The sequence below is a fragment of the Filicampus tigris genome, chromosome 7 (assembly GCF_054856515.1).
Source record: "Filicampus tigris isolate MCC_2025a chromosome 7, RoL_Ftig_1.0, whole genome shotgun sequence".
Taxonomy (NCBI): Eukaryota; Metazoa; Chordata; class Actinopteri; order Syngnathiformes; family Syngnathidae; genus Filicampus; species Filicampus tigris.
Window position 1 is genome coordinate 21,980,423 of NC_141223.1, and position 19,251 is coordinate 21,999,673.

At 42.4% G+C, this 19,251-nt stretch overlaps 1 protein-coding gene across 5 annotated transcripts in view; it reads right to left on the minus strand.

Moving 5' to 3' along the window:
* The window catches only part of lrfn1 (leucine rich repeat and fibronectin type III domain containing 1), a 216,983-nt gene that overhangs the window by 46,927 nt on the left and 150,805 nt on the right, over window positions 1-19,251 (minus strand). For all 5 annotated transcript variants that reach the window (XM_086036437.1, XM_086036436.1, XM_086036435.1 and 2 more), the window contains one exon: window positions 5,452-5,559. The gene's annotated coding sequence lies outside the window, so the exon portion shown is untranslated. The remainder of the gene's footprint in view (window positions 1-5,451; window positions 5,560-19,251) is intronic.

Consider the following 19,251-nt stretch of genomic DNA (forward strand, 5'->3'; position numbering starts at 1 on the left):
AGGCAGGCATTAGACAAGATATTGGCGGAAAAAGGAGGGGTTTGTCAAATGATTAAAACTGGTGATGTTGAACTTACATGCCTCTACACACATTGTCTAATGGATCGTTAACAGTTACCCTTACACTGCTTAGTGCTTACATGGAGAAAACTCAGGATATGGAAGGAGTTGAACCAAACGTCTTTTTGCAATGGCTTCAGGATACACTTGGAAATTGGAAAGGTATAGCTGTCGCTATAGCTGCGATTATCATTAGTTTATTATTTTTATTCATTATTATCCTGTTTTTGTATCTCTTGTGGTATTCCCCTGTGCAAAATTTGTACTGCCAAATTTTTGGATGTTGTTGAATTGAAAGTAGCTGCTCATGTTACTGTAGCCATATCTGAAAACAAAGTGTACATGAACTCTGATGATGACGATGATTCTACTATTGTGTAAACCCTTTTTGACGACTTCACAGAAAAGCAATGTAGTTGTGAATGTTTGATGTTTCCGGGTTTGCCTTTTACATGAATTGGACCAAAAACAGCTAGCGCTTGCAATCTTTTGTGTTTGGCTACTGCTTGGGATGGGTTTCTGCCTCTTTTCCCATTGGGTTTTCGGGAAAAGAAAACAGAAGTTATGGTGGTCGGTCCCAGTGGCTCTTCTACTGGCTTCATATATGAAGCCAACAGTCTCGAACTTGGGTTTTAAAATGGACAGCGATCTTAAACTGGACCGGCAAATCAGCGCTGTTGTTTAGGTTCACTTCTTTCGTCTTAATGGTTAGGGTAAAGCCCCTCCTTTCTCATCAGCACTTACAAATACCAATACATGCCTTTGTTACATTATGGCTAGATTACTGTAATACACTTTATTTTGGAGTCGGACAGTACTCTCTCAAGTGTCTCCAGTTGGTCCAAAATACTGCTGCTCACCTCCTAACTGGAGCTCGGAACATGGACCGCATAACCACAAATTCGGACTCCCTTCACTGGCTCCCAGTACATTTTAGGGTTCATTTTAAGATGCCTCTATTTGTTTACAAGTCTTTGAATGCCTTCCCTTTGGAATAAGCTTCCATTAAATGTTAGGCAAGCCAGGGTGGCTCTATCCATTTTTAAAACCCGTTTGAAGACACATTTTTATTCTTTGGCTTTTGATTCAACATGAGACTGACAGTTTTCTGCTGTTTTTCGGTGTCTGTTGTATGTAGTATTTTGTGTTAATTTATTGCCTTCACTTGTTATATTATTGCTATTGTGTTGTTGTAGGTAAAGTGCTTTGTTACAGCTGCAGCTGTTGTGAAATGTACTGTATAAGTAAAGTTGCATTGCATTGTATAAAAGCCGACAAGAGCCATTGAGTCAAAAATTAAGCCACGCCTACTAGCAGACTGGCATTGTTCAATATTGTATTTCCCAAGACTGCTAAACCAAACAATTGCTGTGTAAAACTTATTGAAAATCTCCACTGAGGACAATGATGAGACTCTACATATTGACTTCATCACATACTTGTCACGTACATCCTCAAACATGTCTGCGCCCATGATTTCTCATTAACTGGCTGCTAATACAACTTTGTATGTGCTTGACAGTGAGTGTAAACCATGACAATTCCTTTTAACATTTGAAGAAAGACAATGACATGAAACTCATCAATGGTGGCGTGAGTGACCAGCTGCGCAGGAAGCCTTCGCCTATGTTTGCAATCAAGAGGGTTGACAGGATCTTGGGCATAGCAGCAATAAAGATGATAAATTACTGCAATCAATGGGACTTGTCTCTTAATGTGAAGGGTTAGGATTAAGAGGTCCATTTAAATGAAGTTTATGGGCTATTTCAATAGCCTGTAGTTCTGGTACACTCACCTGTTACTTTTTTTTCTTTCATAATTAAGCATAATATAATTTCAGTGTGATTTTATAGGCATGTATACATCGTGGACTTGTCTGTTTTATATTTGAAAATTCTTCTAAAATTTAGAAGAAAACCATTTTCTTGGGGTTGTCAGGTTTTGCGCTGAAATGACATCAAAGACCTTGTTAAAAGCAGAGCTATCGCCTATTTCCCGTCTGCATATGCAATCGACCCACATGGTCCCAGTCGGTCCACGTCAGCCAAACGACAGCGAGAACGGACTTAACCTGTACAACGTCACACGCAGGTGCCGCACTCCTGACACGTGGCAGAGTAAGTACAAAATAAAAAATAAAACAGTGGTGTGTACCTTGCGGTCCCACAAACGCAATGACGTGACCCATATTGTTTTCATTTCACGGATTACCATGCTGTGCGTGTGTCTGTTGTTTTTGTTTGATTTTTTTTTTTCTTTGTTTGGCGGAGTGTCTGCTCGTGCGGTGCCTTCTTGTGACCTGAAGATTACATTCTCGACGCTGATTGGCTGTCGCCAAAGAGGGATGGACCGGGACCACGTGGTCGATTAAATAATAGGACGGAACGCAGTGTCGGTTAGACGATGCCCAGCTCTGGTTAAAAGACTTTCCATAAGAAGTTGGATTATTTTTCTAAATGAACCTCTTAATTGCCTAATTTATACTAAGATAACGTGTCCTAAATACAAAATAAAAACAAAAAATAAACATTTGACTAAATTTACAAAAAAATGTAGGTGTCTGCTGGATGATACATTGTACACCTGCACAAAACCGATCAGTAGGTTAAAAGCAGGATGTTAGAAAAATTACAGGTCTGAAACCCTCTTTGGCCACACAAACACAGGCACAACATGGGGCTTATTGTACTCTAGAAATGAACAGAGCTGGGCAGTCCGTCCCTGGGCCGGACCGGTCGGACCCCCCGGCCCGGCCGGATGCCCATTTTTGGGGCAGAGGGGTGGGGGGTGACAAATTTTTAAAAATGGCTGGACTAAGCATTGCCGGAAGTGGATTTTAGTCCGGCCCACTAATCGGCCCTTATGCGTGTGACGTGCTCGCCTACTCGGTGAAAAGTTTCTTTTTAGGCTTCTTTCTACATTGCCGCGAATGACAACTGATGTTATAGGGATTGTGGTATTGCCCCCGAGCACCCCCCGCCCCCTCTTGTAATGGTATGACCCAGTTGCAGGTGGGAGGCGCGGGTTACGTGAGGAAATACAAACACGCTTGAACGCACGTTGCTGTCTCACGTCTCTTCTTACACAAACAACTGACGCATTGATTCACATGATTGACGCATTGTGCTGTTGGTGACAGGTCTGCAACACATGCCACGCACACATCAGGATTTGTTGCTGCTCTGATCGGTCCATTATGTTGCGATGACATACAGTTGTGTCCGGGAGTACATTCAAGCAGCGCGCAGCACTCAAGTATGACACTGGCACATCATGCACTTTCCTACTTCCAGAAATACGACGCAGCAAAACTGCTGTGTAGTGGTTTGCTGGCATGCTTTTATTTTGAAGGCCGGGAAGTGTGAAGGAGGAGAAGTGTGCAAATTTTGCACACAAAAAAACGTGTTGAATGCTTGCAGACTTGTCGTCTGTTGGACCCAAATATTTATACAATACGACAAAACCAACCCCATGGCTCGCAATGGAAGTAAGTACACGCAGCTGGGTTGTTGTGTCTTTCACAACTTAATAACTTGGAGAAGTCTCGGAGCTCAGCTTCTTTTTATTGCATAAACGGCATTCATTCACAGACGAGTTGAATCACTGATAATGTAACACATGATTTAGTTGCCGAATTATATTTTCAGGTCGGAACGGGGTGGGGGCCGACAGTGTTTGTGAATATGGCCGGGAGGTCGCGGCCAGAAGGGTACCCAGGTCAAGGGTGGAGGGTCGCGGTCGGACGGGCAAAAAAGTGCCCAGCTCTGGAAATGAAACAGCATTAGCCTTATTGCTGGATGATGGAAGGCTTGCATGTAGCCAAAGAGGAAGCCCACAGTCACTATTACACAACTAAACTAAACTAATCTACTACAACGCCTGTGCAGTCAAAATGAATTTACTCTACAGAGTGACTCACTTTTACTCCAGGTTGGGGAAAGCGAGCTTCCATGAGATAGCCCCTAATGTTTTCATTCATCCATCAATTTCCTATCCTGCTAATCTTTGACAGGAAACTGGAGCCTATCCCAGCTGACTTTGGGGCAGAAGTTGAACTACACTCTGGACTGGTTGCCACTCAATCACAAGACACATACAAAGACAGACAATCTTTTCACATTCTCACTGAGCGGAAATTGAACCCTCACTGCCTAAACCAAAGTCAGGAGAGGGAACCGTGACATGCGGCGCTATGTGTTACTCATAGAGTCTTCAGTTAACGGATTAAGGCCTAAAGTGCCTGGCAAAACAGCTCTCAAAAACCTAAGGGCAAATTTAGGATCACCCTCTCAAACGAAGTGATGTTTTCACCGGAATTCAACACCTACAAATTAATTAATATCTTAGCCCCTGTAGCAGATCCAGAAACATCGGCTTTATTTAGTTTATTATTATTAACTTTTTCAATCAAAAATGTAAAAATAAATTGTCAGTGGAAGAGAAGCACCATCCTTAATTACCATCTTCTATTCTGTTACAAAGCCATCGATATCGTCCTTGTCTACAAACAAATACCTTTACCATATATGATATTCCACTGGTTCAAAGTTCACAAGCGCATTGTCTATATCACTACCATCACTTATTTCAGAACTCTCGCAATCGTCTGTATTCGCCATTACTGTTCCAAAAATTCTGGGCTGTCCTTCGAGGGCTCATGACACCGTCATGTGCACATTCATGCATTTCAAAAAGAAAATGATGTATCCACTCTGAGAGGTAGAAAGAAGCAACAGTGCTCCCAGCTCTACTGATAGAAACGTGTGTTTAAAGGGATGAAACCATGAACCTTTTGACTGTAGGGCAAACATGCTAACCAAATTCTCCACTCTGATGTCAATAAAATGCAAATTAAAAAATACATATATTTGTTTTCTCTAAAATGTTGAATTTAATACGCTTGCATTCAATCAAACCATGCATACATTGCAAGCAGTTCTTTATCTCTAGAGCTTGTGTACTCTGTACTCCTGACCCTTAAGTCGCCATTTTACCAAGACATTTTGGACAATCATGTGCTTCCAACTTAAACTTACTTAAAAACTTAAACTTAAAAATTCCCACAGAAGCACTCCAATATCCAACATTGTAGAACGATTCCCAGAATAGTGAAAGTTAATTGTTCTGCCTTCTAGTTCAAAGCACGTCACAAAACACGTGGGTGTAAAAGACAAATAAGGCTTGGACGACCGAGCAAGGTATAAGAAAAACAAAAGAAATTCTGACCTAATTCTGCTCTGCACCTGCACTTTCATGGTTTCCCCATAATGAATGGCCATCTCTGATGTGCATCTGCTGCAGCTAGAATGTGCTGATGCGCCACTGCTAACGCAACACTTTCCGCCAAAGGTTGAAGGAGGCAGCTGCTGTGAGTCGACACAATTAACTCACCACAAGTCAAGCTCTGGTCTCCATCAGTATCCCGATCAGATGGACGTTCACTCACCACTAGGGGGCACTGGTAGCGGTGGGTGGCTGGTTTTAGCAGAAAAGAACCACCTAAAGACATGAGAAATGCATTTAATTAAGCAAACATATAACAATAATCCGGTTGAATTGGTGTATTTTATTCATTCCACATCGAAGGGGTGATTGTCGGAGGTCTCTATAAAATTAACCAAAGCGATTGTCCTCCAGTTTTTAAAAAGATTTTTCCTCCCACATTTATTTGGAAAAGGGTCAGTGGCTGATTATCATAAATGTTAAACCTGTTCAGTGTTTACTATGACAAATACGTATGTGGTCATACACAGGAAACAATCGAGCAATGGACACTGTGATTGTAACATGAAATGGAACGATAGTCAATTAGGAAGCGATGTAAATTTCCTGCTCAAGATTGTCGGTAGCAATATCTTTATGTGTGCGGTATGCTGTGTTGATGAATACCACATACTGTCAGAGCTGGGCATTCTGGGTACCCTTCCGCCATCTGTTGATCCGCCATTTTGTCCGGCCGGACAAAATAGTAATCACCTATAGGCCGGTGCAACTATCATTTTAAAAGGGCTTCCGCGTTTCCGACTACCTACTTCGACAAACCACCACTGGCTGGGTCAAAGGTGAACTGGCAGATTACACCCTAAATTGGCCGCTAGTCAATCTCAGGGCACATATAAAGACACACGACCATTCACAGTTACACTCACACCATCACTGAATGGCAACTGAACTCACATTGTCTGCACCAAAACCCGGCAAGTGTACCACTAAATAAGAAAGAACTCATTGCCGTGCCATGTGTGGCATCTCTCATATAAAAATTCCGAAGTGTGTAACTCGCTTTAGACACCAAGTTAAAAAAGTCCAATTCAAAACAAAACTGTAGGTTGAGAAAGTCATAACGCATAAAATAATTAGAATAAAAAACAATATAACCAATTAAACGATTAATCAGTCCTAGCTAGCACAGTCGTAATGTCAAGATTATAGTAAGTATATGTATGATAAACACTTTTAGGCCATGAATATAAACCAAATGAAAGTATAATAAGTAAAAGCATATCGCTACGCTGCAGTGCAAAGTAGTTAATTGTAACTTTGAAACATTGTTTAGCAATACTGTCATAAACTGAGGACCCCCAGTGCGTACCTTTACTACCATACACACACACACACACACACACACACCCACACACACACACATACACACACAAAAAGAACCCTAATCCCAATCGTTTACAAACTAAAAAATCAGAACAGTGCATGGGTACCAGTCATAGAATGGTGACGTTGACCCTCCGGGTCCCTTCAGCAAAATGTAGGGAGTGATTTTTGATTTTCCAATTGCCAAACAAGTCAACTCTGCTGTCACTGCTTTCTTCTTTCAAATCCTTCGAAAAGTCTATCTCTGACGTTAAAAGAATGATTCATGCCTTTGTTACGAATATTCCGCTGAACTGATTAATGACCTCAAGTTAATTTTGTTTGTTTATATTGAAGTACATTTCTGGATGATAACTTTTTAATGTGCTCATATTATTCAAAAATCTTATTCAACTCGGGTTTGAATAGTTAAAAATTATTTCACCCCCCAAAAAAAAAGCTTAAAAAAATCATGCTAGGAAGGTTCAAGGCAGTCAAGTCTTGCCGATGAGGTGTCCCTTATTTATTTTTCAGGGAGTTGGCAATTGGCACACATGTTCATCATGACTGGATGCAGAAAAATCAATGAAGAACCTATTCTGTGAAACACACATATAGTCTGTCATTTTGTTTTGAGGGTGTCCTTTTTCTGGGATTCAGCACATTTCCATGTGTTGGTCTGAACAAAACCCCTCTAGGGAATTAACACAAATGCCACCAAAATTTGAACTAGACAGGATGGTTAATACCAAATTGTGAAGCTTATAAGTTTTCACAGCAAGGTGTGGGTGGGGGTGCGACAGTGCAGTTTCAGGATTCGTCATACACTCGAACACTCACCAAACATTGCGCAAATGTGTATCCCTGCAAAATGAACATATTTTATGGGTCCCAAATGTTATGAACCCAAAACCGACTTAGTAGCAACCATCAGACTTGGGAAATACAATTATTAACACATGCCACTAGTGGGTACCATTGCATACAAAATCTGACGTTAATCATGACAAAACACAAATCAATCAAGAACCTATTGCGTAAAATGCATTGGTAGTATGCCATTTTTCAGGCATTTTGCTCATTCCCACTTCTCTTCTATAGCCAGACAGAATATATTCAACAAATGGATGATATTAAATTTGTATTTTATTTTATTTCAATCTGTACAGCATTTAAGTCAACGTCTCTTGCACTTGAAAATAAAGGTGAATTGACTGGATCATTTTGACGAAAAAAAGCCCTCCCCAAGTGTGATCGCTTTTGCACCTATGATCTAGTCCTAGACAGTATTTCTGGATGAGACGGGCAACATTCCTCAACACACAAGGGAAGCAGTGATACAGTGATAATCTCATTGACTGAGCTTGCTCCTTCTTCCGCTTGGCAGCTTTGGCTGCGATATGAATGTTGATCTGATTACGAAACAACGGGAAGGAAGCGAAAGCAGCGGGAGAGACAACAGAAAAAAAAACAGCTTTGGGGATACTAAGACTATGAAAGTGTGTCCTGTCATTAATATTTCACTGCGTCATCGTAGCTAAAGGAGATCAACGTGAAAAAGGAGGGGGTGGTGACCGAAGACGGGATGAAAAATGCATTTTGGCACGGTTGTAGAAAGGATCAGAGAAAAACAAAAGGATGCCATTACAAAAGGCCAGATGAAGATGGAAGAGCATGTGGTGTGTACTTTACTTATGCCCTGCTGAAAACCAGGAAGGGTAGGAACCTGACAAGGTCACCAAACTATACTTGCTCATGCCATGTCATGTCACAGCTCAGCACACAATCCAAGAGAGATTAGCATATGCCTCACACAGAGCCGTCATGCAAATACAGAAGTCCTGCTGCTAGCTTCACTGTATATTCATTTGTATTCAGAGAGAAGTGACCCAGGGCATGTCACATTACACTTTTCATCCAGCCAACGAAGAATTTATGACGCATGGTTTTGCTTCATTTTTATTTTTATTCAAGTCATTGCCATCCTCACCATTTCAGTTTAGGTCTGAGCCGGTCCCCAGCATGTCAAGGAATGGGGGGAGGAAGTAAAAGCGTCAGCGCCATAAATGTCACACTCATTTCAGGTGACATGGTGCCCCTACCTTTATACAGTATGTGTTCTTATGTGTGGCTGCAGACTCCTCCGAAAGCCACAGAAAGCTGCAAAGGGCTCACACACTCACACATTTATTTATTTTTTGTAATACGGGAAGTCCTTCACTCATCCACAATGGCCGAATGGCTGAACAAGTAATTTCTTTCTATCTCCATTTCCAAGGCTGAAATTGTCACCTGGCCTGGTTTGATAAATTTGACAGCTCCGGACAAGCCAGTCACTTAATCTGCAACATGGTTAGCATCCGCTGTCTCAAACGTGATAGGCTACCTCCTTTCTCTCCTCCTATTCTCCCCTTTACTTGCTCTTATATTTTCTACAGACAAGGATGTGATGAGAAAAAGGCATAAAAATAGGCTCTGTGCCACACAAGTTTGGACAAAAGTGTGAGTCAGTGTCTTCCTATCGAAGAAGTTAATCCTGCATGATGTATGTACTGCATTTATTACAGTATGTGCTCAAGTGCCGCTCACCTTAAAGGAATGAAGTGTTGGTTATTTTTGATGAGAAAGATCACAGCAACCTAATTACGTAGCTGCTCACCATATGGTAGCACCTATTTCAACTACTCAGTAAAAAAAAAAGCCTAATTAGCAAATTAGTTGGTGGCAGAAACTCAATCTCTGGTTTCCGTCCTGCATATTGAATCGATCCACGTGGTCCCGGCCTGTCCTTTGCCGGCGACAGCTAATCTGTGTTGATTACACAATCTTTACATCACACGCAGGTGCCGCATGAGCAGACGCCGCCAAACAAAGAAAGAATATCAAACAAAAACAAATGACACACACACATGCACAGTGTTGTCATCTGTGAAATAAAAACAATATGGGACACGTCATTGCGTCTGTGGGACCGCAAGTTACACCACACCCTTTTATTTTTATTGTTTCCTCGTCGCCGGTTGGCTGACTCCGACCGACTGGGACCACGTGGGTCGATTGAATATGCATGACGGAAACCGGGGACGGAGGGTCGATGGCCAGCTCTGGTGCTCAGGCACTTGGAGATTAAGGATGTCATAGCTCTCTGGATGCACAATTAGATTGATTTCTTGTTTTTTATTCACCTTTTTTCATAAAAGCATTTTACACAGTCGTTTGAGCGGGAACACTGGATTGAGTTGTCTTTACACCAACCTGCACAGAGATGCACAGACGGAACAGATCATATAAGCCAATGTACCAAGCACTGAATTCACCCTACATATTCTATAGGTGTCATCTCTTAGTGACTACAGATTAACACCAGTTCAGGAGTGCTAAGGTTTAGCAGATTGGTGCGGTCACAAAACCTCAACTGTGTAAAGATATTTAGCAGTTGATCTCCAATCCAATTATCACAAGCTTTGGGCCGTAAGGACAAGACCGAACATGTGAAATAAGATTCTGATTCAAATGATCAGCTCACCAGCAAACTCTGCAGAAGACTCATTTGAATCATTTGAATCAGATATGTTGGAGGAGGGAAAGATCGAAAACAGGCATGTCCAAAATCCGGGCCGGGTCCAAATGCTGCCCTTGTTCAAATATCTACCGGCCCGCAGCCTCTGGATAAAATTAATTAAGAGTGGCCCGTCAGTAGTGTTGACCAAAGTCCAAAATACACATGTAAAAAAGTTTTATATTTCACCACTAGATGGCAACAGATCCGTGGCTGCCCTTGGGGTGCTCCGAGCATGCTCTGCCTCTCCGAACACACCAATCTCAAAGTCATGTTAGGTGTCAGAGTAAACCCGGTGCTGCATGACCTTTGAGTGTCCCTTTCTAGCCCATTTCTTAAGTAATGACTGTAGCAAAGAAAAGGAAAGTTGACAGAAAGGGCCATTGCCTCCAGGACATGTGGAAATTGTTGTTTTTTCATTGAAATACAATACAACCATGCTGCCTACTTTGCTAAGAGACTGTGGCTGTTTTCAAGGCATTCAATATCAAGAGTCACTACCAGACAAAACATGCAAACTACGACAAGGATACAGGTAACGAACGCCGTGAAAACTTAAAGTGACACTTCGGTGAGCTTAACATTGGCACTTATATAATAGGTTTGCATGTAAAAATGACATCAGTACAACATCCCCCCCCCCCCCCCCCCCCAAAAGACTCTGTGGTGATTTAAGGTCTTTTTTTGTGATTAGATTTACAACAAATTGCACCGTCCCCTTTTGGGGCGTGGCTTGTGTTATGTATTCAGTCTCAGCGGTCCACGTCACGGGAGGGAGGCAAGCCTGCTAATATTGCTCGCTTTGTCAGTTGTGTTGTCTAAAACAGCGACCGATCGTCACCAAAATGTAAATGCACATTACTACTCTTGTCCACTTCAACCTGTGAAAGTGGACAAGTAAAGTGTTCTGCACAATATTTTCACAAGCTGAAGTGGACAAGATAGCAGCCCTCGAAGACCTGAGTTTTATAGGGGCGGCATGGCGCAGTGGTAGAGTGGTCATTTCTCAACCCGGAGGTTGCGGGATCGATCCCCAGCCATTGTGACCATGGCGAAGTATTCTTGAGCAAGATACTGAACCCCCGGTTGCTCCTGATGCTGCGTCTTCAGTAGGTAGATGAAGTACAGTGTAAAGCGCTTTGACTACCCAAGGTAGAAAAGCCCTATATAAGTGACAGCCCATTTACCATTTACCAAGAGCATGAATGCGTACACGAACCCCGACTGGTTATATTCCGGACATTTAGCGACGCTAAACCCGTGTTAACTCCCAGGAAGGAGACGGCGGCTTGCAGTGAGCAGCAGAGCAGGCTGATTAGATCTTTATCCCCCGAGCCCCTTCCCTCCCTGGCTAAAGGTAGGATAACGGGACGGCTAATAGCAACAACTAGCTTAAAACAAAAGCTTCAGGCCGTTAAAACGAAAGGCGTTAGCACAACAACATTAGCTCCTTAGTGTCCGCTCAGCGTGTGGAGGTGAATATGAGCCTGTGTCTTCATGTCGCGGGGTTGCCTCTCAAGCAGTCGCGTGCGGTGTCCGACACTGCTTGCAGCCGACACTTTCTGCCTGAGTGAAGCGGCGTGAGAGTGAGTTAAGCCCTTGTCGAACAAGCGCCAATGTTCAGCGAACAAAAGGTTCCAGCGAGGCTAACTGCACAGCCGAGTGTGGCCGCATTGGAACGTGCCATTTCGGCTCTTACGTTCCAAATTGGACGGCGTGCTGTAGGTCGAAAAACTGTGGGCATTTCTCATCCAAATAAATGTGCACATCCACTCATTCCCACTTCAGTCTCTGTAAACATCCTGACTGGTGTTAAATGCCTCGCCCGTCCTAAATCTAAGAGGCTCTGCTCACTTCCACATTTCCTCATTGACATATAAATCAGAGAGGTTAATCCTTTTGATATGCTGAAGTGGTCATAAGTAAGGATGTCCACATAGATTTTGGTGCCAATTGATCACCGTTTTTGGACGTTTTAAGCAATGAAAGTACAATGATTTCCAACGGAAAGTTTGGAATCGGTTCCTCCCGTGACTCCAGCCGAACAAGGACAGAACGGTAGGGGGCGCGGCCATTGGCCTAATTAATGAGAGGCGTTATTCATGGAGTTACTTATTTTCTAATTTCTCCAAAATGAATAGATAAAATAGAAAATGGCAACTCTTTTCACTTTCCTGATCAAAAGATATATACAATGAACTTGTTAGTGAAAACATGGCCATCCCGGCCGGCCCCACCGTCACTTTAAAGCAACTGGAATCTGAATGGTCGGCCCGCACACAATTTCACCTCACTAGATCTGGCCCTCTTTATAAAAACTTTGGACAACACTGATCTAAAACATGCAGGATAGCTGCGAGGACGGGAGTTTAAGACCCCTGCTCTAGATGAATAAATACTATACTTGAAGATTGTATTTCTTAAACATACTGGTCTCCACATGTTACAGCATCAGTGCCATATATATATATATCTAAAGTGGTTCTTAGGTTGCAAAGTAAATTCAAATCCATCTGTCTGTTGTCCAGCTGCCCGTGCATTCAGTCCTCAGTCAGTTCATCTAGGAATCCATTCTTCTTTACCTGTCTGTTGGCTGTCATTGCAGCAGACTCCAAAAGGTAACACAGACGTCTTTCAACCCCTGAGGGACCAAAACAAGCTTTGGAGAGTCAATCAATTATGGATTTGACTGAAAGCATGCACATCGGAGGAAGTCACCTTTCTTTACGCTTCATTTCCCAGATATTGACACTTGTAGCAGCAATCTTTGAGCTTACCCTCGAGTAGACTAAGAAAATGTTAGGCCACAGTGGAGTAGGGGCAGGGAATCCTTTGTACTAACCTAAGTAGTTTAACTTTTATTTCCAACTGGCTTTAATTTGCAGATTAGCAGGTTGGTTTAAGTTTATATTTTACTCTTCAGCAAGCACCTCCTCCTCTCACTCGCCAGACAGCCATAGAGTCAGAGATGAGTAGTAAGGCTCTAACATGCTCATTAAAGGTCATTTCAAAGTCACCATAATGCTGCAGTGGAATAACAGAACTGCTGGCTCAGGAAACAGGAGCGAAGTCCGAGTCTGCAGATAGCAATGTCTACAGTGAGGTCAGACTCCATCCCAGCAATTGCCACGGAACTAAATGGAAACCGGCCATTCCTTATTGTGCTGTAATTTACATTCTTTGTCAACATGATAATTCATGACTTGGTATGCAATAATACAGCGAGTTACCCATGGATTGCAGCTGTGTCGAAACATTCAAAGCCTAAATTGAGGAACATCTTGCAGAACAACCACAGAAACTGTAGCCAATATTGAAGATATGCCACTCAAAGAAAGCCTTGTTATGGTTAAATGTGACCTTAATAGAGTTTCTGAGAAAGCTTTTATCTAAAAACAAGATCACACTCAAACGAACAAACATAGCAGCACTGGCAGGCCTAATAAGCTCTTTACTTTAAATGAGAGCAAATGGTTTCAGTGAAATCACGCTGATTGAACGATTATCTTTATTTTCATGACCTTTGGAACTGGAGGTGGAGAAAAGATGAATGGTTTGTGTGTGTATCCAGGGCCGATCGATACTCATGAATCCTGTATGCCTGCAGGGCAAGGTCATCAGGGGCAGGCCTGGACCTTAAGGAACAGGTAACTAGCAGGGAAGCCTGGTTACATTGGATATTTAAAGCTTGTTCAGGGTCCTCTGGGCTTTTTTAGCTGAAACCTTTCAACGGCAATTCATTCAGTGTTTCCGGTAAGATTGCAGGTGTAATAAGCCATTTTATCCTCAGGTTTAAGGACACTGTTTGCTAAGTGAAGGAAATTGTCATCTGTTGGTCAGGGCGTTATTGCAGTGTTCTGCAAGATAATTTATGAATTATCGGATGTCTGTACCAGACTCTTCTTGGTTGTTGAAAAGCTCCATCTGCTTCAACTTTAACCTAAGTGTATTACATATGGGGTGTAAATAAGACTTCTGTGTCTTGCTCAAGGACTCTGTGACAGGGTTGCGTGGTAGCTGGGGATCGAACACACCACCTTCAAGTTGAGCCTTTTTATCATATAGAAAAGGATGCTTTGCAGAAATGTTTTACTTGTAAGTAACTGCCAAGAATAACTGTTTTATTGTTTATAGATCTAGGGAGGACAATTGTAACTTCAAATTACCTATTAAACCATGCTGGTAAGCTCAATGGTGTTGCTAAGACAGAGAAAAACAATGTGTTCACAACCCAGTTGAGATTGACTAAATTTTTGGTCAGAAGTTCCTAAATACAGTATAAAGTGTTGTTTAAAATCTTTTTTCTGCTCCTGGGGTCAAGTATTGCATATTAGTTTTTAAATTCAATGGCACCAATATAAACTAATGCGCCATTACGGCTTGAAATTTGCATACACGCGAGCAGATGGGTGCACCCTCAGGTGCCAGCCTGGACTGTTAGAAATCTTAGGAAACATTTGGACACGTGGACTAACACGCACATTCGCACCAGTGGACCAGTTAGACCGTGCATGTTTTTGGAATAGGGGAGGAAAACGGAGCACCAGGAGAAAACCCACGCAAGCACAAGCAGAGTGTCTTCCAAATGAGATATGAACCCTCCTGCCTCTGAGACAGATGTGGTAACTTCTGCCAGGACAGTACGGAATGGAAACTTTTTTTTATTGCCACTGCAACCTCAGATCAGATTTTCTTTTTAATTTTAACCCACACAATGCATGAGTAATTATTTTGTGATGGAAAGCTAAAGCTAAAAATGATTTTAAAACTGTTGTCGAGAGAACAGAACCGTTCATAATTTTTATGAACAGAATTTCTAGGCGCAGCCGAGGTGTTGAGGGGGTCCGGTTTGGTGGCCTCAGTATTGCAGCTCTACTTTTTGCAGATGATGTGCTACTGTTGGCTTCTTCAAGCCGCGATCTCCAATTCTCACTGGAGCGGTTCACAGCCGAGTTTGAAGCGGCTGGGATGAGAATCAGCACCTTCAAATCTGAGACCATGGTCCTCAGTCAGAAGAGGGTGGAGTGCCCTCTCTGGGTCGGGGATGTGATTCTGACCCAAGTGGGGGAGTTCAAGTACCTTGGGGTCTTGTTCACGAGTGAGGGTAGGGTGCAACAGATCAACAGGCGGATTGGTGCAGCAGCTGCTGTGATGCGGACTCTGTATCAGTCTGTCGTGGTGAAGAAGGAGCTGAGCCAAAATGCGTAGCTCTTGATTTACTGGTCGATCTATGTTCCTACCCTCACCTATGATCATGAGCTGTGGGTCATAACCGAAAGAACAAGAACTCGGATACAATCAGCCGAAATGGGTTTCCTCTGCAGGGTGTCTGGGCTCTCTCTTAGAGATAGGGTGAGAAGTTCGGCCATCCGGGACTGACTCAGATTTGAGCCTCTGCTCCTCCACATTGAGAGCAGCCAGCTGAGGTGGCTCGGGCATCTGATTAGGATGCCTCCTGGATGCCTCTCTGGTGAGGTGTTCCGGGCATGTCCCACCAGCGGGAGGCCCCGAGAATGACCCAGGACATGTTGGAGAGACTATGTCTCCTGGCTGGCCTGGGAAGGCCTTGGGATCCCTCCAGAAGAGCCGGAAGATGTGGCGGGGGAGAGGGAAGTCTGGGCTTCCCTGCTGAAGCTGCTGCCTCCGCAACATGACCTTGGATAAGTGCCAGATAATGCATGGATGGATGGATGGATGTTGTCAACAGTCAAAACCAAGTTAGAAAAACAAGACATTTCATCAAATGTTTCTTCATTTGTTATGTAATCTGTGCCCAAAACGTATTGCTTGATAAAGAAATAGATGTAGGCATATAGATGCATGCGAAGGTATAGTGACGGAAAAAAGGTCCAAGAGAAACCGATAGTTCGAACTCTGCTTCACTGTCACAGCTGAAATGTGATGGTCCTACGACCAGTCGGAAACTTCCAATCGTTCCACCCTGTACACTGCCCAACACAGAATGACATAAAATCAGTTGCAAAAGTTGTTTGGTTGACTGAATGGATTGAAACAGATTTATTTTGCACAGCGTAACCCCCGCCAGCAGCCCCATATCCCGCCCTCCCCTCCTTAGCTGTCTCTAAGACTGGTAGACCTCCCATGCTTAGTTGTGCTATTTAAAAAAAGGTCTTTCTGAATGTTAGTCCTTAAGGATTGGGTGTATTAACAGTCAAAGTCTTGTCAAAATCAGAGTAGGTCAAAGCGCTGTAAACATCAAACAACCTCATGTGGTTTTAATCAAAAGCAACTGGCAAGAGATAACTCATTAAAATATAAAATTGAATCAAATCTAAATTACAAACCAACTTGTATTGAAAATCACGTCTGTAAAACGAAAGGCATTTTTCCCCAGTTTACGGCTTTCATGTCGGTTAATTGTTAACTTGTATGTTCGTTTTTGGCATTGCGTGTAGATTCCTTTTTGCAGTGCTTCCAAACTCCTCATTAGCAAAGTTCTCATGGAAAAAAAAAATGACTCGTTAACATGCGAGCTCAGTGAGAGCTCCCACTACATCCACAACACTAATAGGGCTTCTCCTTCCTTGTTGGCTTAAAGTTAAGCACTATCTTACAAACGCAGACAGAACCATCCATCTCCATGGTGACTGAGCAAACTCCATCTGCTGATGGAAAGTGGGTGGAACGGTTTGAAAGCGCAGAGGAAAAGAGAAGAAACAAAAAAACGGGCGTGACAATTTTAAGTTGGCAAATAGACACAAGATTGATGGCTTTCCGACTGTGTGGCTGATGAAACAGTGTCTCGTTTCATTACAGGGAAATGAATGAATCACACAGGAGGATTAGACTTTGCGTTGGCCTAATTCTTGAGGAGTAGATTTTCAATATAGCTTTGCTAATTACAAGAGTAATCCCTCCACAGGTGTCTCTATGAATCTTATGAATACATTGTGTACATGATTTGGCAGTGTGTCTGGGCTGCATGGGGCAATTCACTGAAATATTAAATGCAGTTATCCGGCAGCAGAATAGCAAAATGATAGGCTGCATGCAATACACGAGCGGACGAAAGAAAGACGAACAATAGTATAAATCACTCTTTAAAGTGGTTTTTAAAACTGGTGGGAGTGATCGTCAAATATAAATGTCTTGCGATTGGAATTGTGAGTGAGCACAAGACTTTTATTGTAAAAGGACAAATCATAAAGGCCAACGGATCACAGCAATGTTGGCCAATTAGTTTTGAACAAGCACCAAAAAGTGTTAATTTAAATGGGTCTATATTATAATTATGCTGCAAAATTATCCACATTTTCGCTGTCCCAATTTAACCGTCATCACCTCTTTTTTTTTTTTTTTTTACATAGTTACATTCTCTATGCTCTGCTACATGTAGAGCCGGCGCTCGATTTATGAAAAATGGCACATAATGAAGTTGGTTGCGGAGCGGCGTGAGAAAAGAAGTCGTTACATTGCAAAAGAAGGCAAGCTCAACTATTGCAGTGCTTTCTGTTTTATACAAACGTGTTGAAAAAATTCAGGTTACGTCCCAGCTGCAGCAATGGAACTCGGTCATATTGATGTACAACTGATGTTGTTGAATTTGAGTTTGCACTGTAACAATTACATATGAAATTAAATGGGAAGTCAAGTCAAAAATTTATTTACAGTAAAACGTTCTATGCGCCCCCAATAGTCCTAACAAAGTATATTGATAATAATTAAATATCGTGGCAGAAATATTGACGGTGCAACGAACTAGGGTCCAGGCGGCGTTAAGGACCGCCCCGCCTCTCCCGCCCCCCAAAAAAATGAAAAGAAAAGGGGGAAAAACATCTGATTTTGTTGCTAGAATAACTCTGGGCAGGTCAGTCACACCGAGTGGCTGGTATAGGAGGAGGAAATGATAATTTGTCCAATCACCTGTCAGTCACGATGAGTCTCAATGACGTGACATGGAACACACAATAAAGAAAGGACAAACATTAACAAGATGAGGTTAACGTTAAAATGACTAAGAAAGACTTTTTTTAAATCAAAGCCAGGCAAGAGCTAGCGTCCCACCCGAGTCAAGTGGTAGCTTATTAGCTAGCCCCATCACTCAAGCAGCATTGACCCCCCTGCTGCATCACTCTTCTCCGGGCAGTCAAACAGAGACTTCCCCGCTACCGCAGCCTCAGAGGACAAATTTGGCTGTGCCCACCTGTGCACCTGTCACAGGGACTATTCTGACCACACATAGTGGGCACTTTGATTTTATGCCTCCTGATGCCAATGCAAAAACCTATATAATAGCAACTAGCTCATGTACTGTTGGCCTACTGGACCATTCCCCAGAGACAATAAATAAAGGAAGAAGACTCGAAAATGACCTTGCTGAACGCAAGGCCCATAAGATGAGCTTCTAATGTGTGAGTACTTCTTTTTGTTATGAAATGGAGTGAGGGGGATTTAGATGTATAGAAAAGTACTTGTAACCTATTGTTTTTTTTTGTTTTTGGCGTCATTATGAGACTTTTGCATATATTCAAACAGACTTTAGAGGGTGTAAAACAGAATATAATGTATTGGAAAAAATGTGTGATATTGTTAATGTTCAATATACAAATCAGTGAAACCACAATATTAAAATAGGACCCTTTTAATGACCTTCTCTAAACTTTTGAATACACGTGTTCAACTGTTCAGTGTTTCAGTACTGTTTGCGCAATATGCTTTTCTCTAACCAAGAGCTGAATGTCAACTTTTAAAACAGGTGTTTGATCCCCGAATTGATCAGTACAAGCTCTGCGGTATAAATGAACTATTCTCTTCATTATGATGTTCACATTTTGTCATCATGAGACCAAGATGACGACTAAGAATTGATCAACAGTAACTTGTTATTGTGAGGCCTCACAAGGGTTGTTCTCAGACTGAAGTGGCCACTGAGCTAGAGTGTCATCACAAGGTTGCAAAAGAGATACTGGAAGAGTTACAGAAAGGCATAGAAGTGGACGTCCTTGGAAATTACCGTGGATCAAGCAACAACTGTGAATTCTGGCGTTAGGTTTAGGACTCCTAGTCAGACAACAGCAAGTACTGAA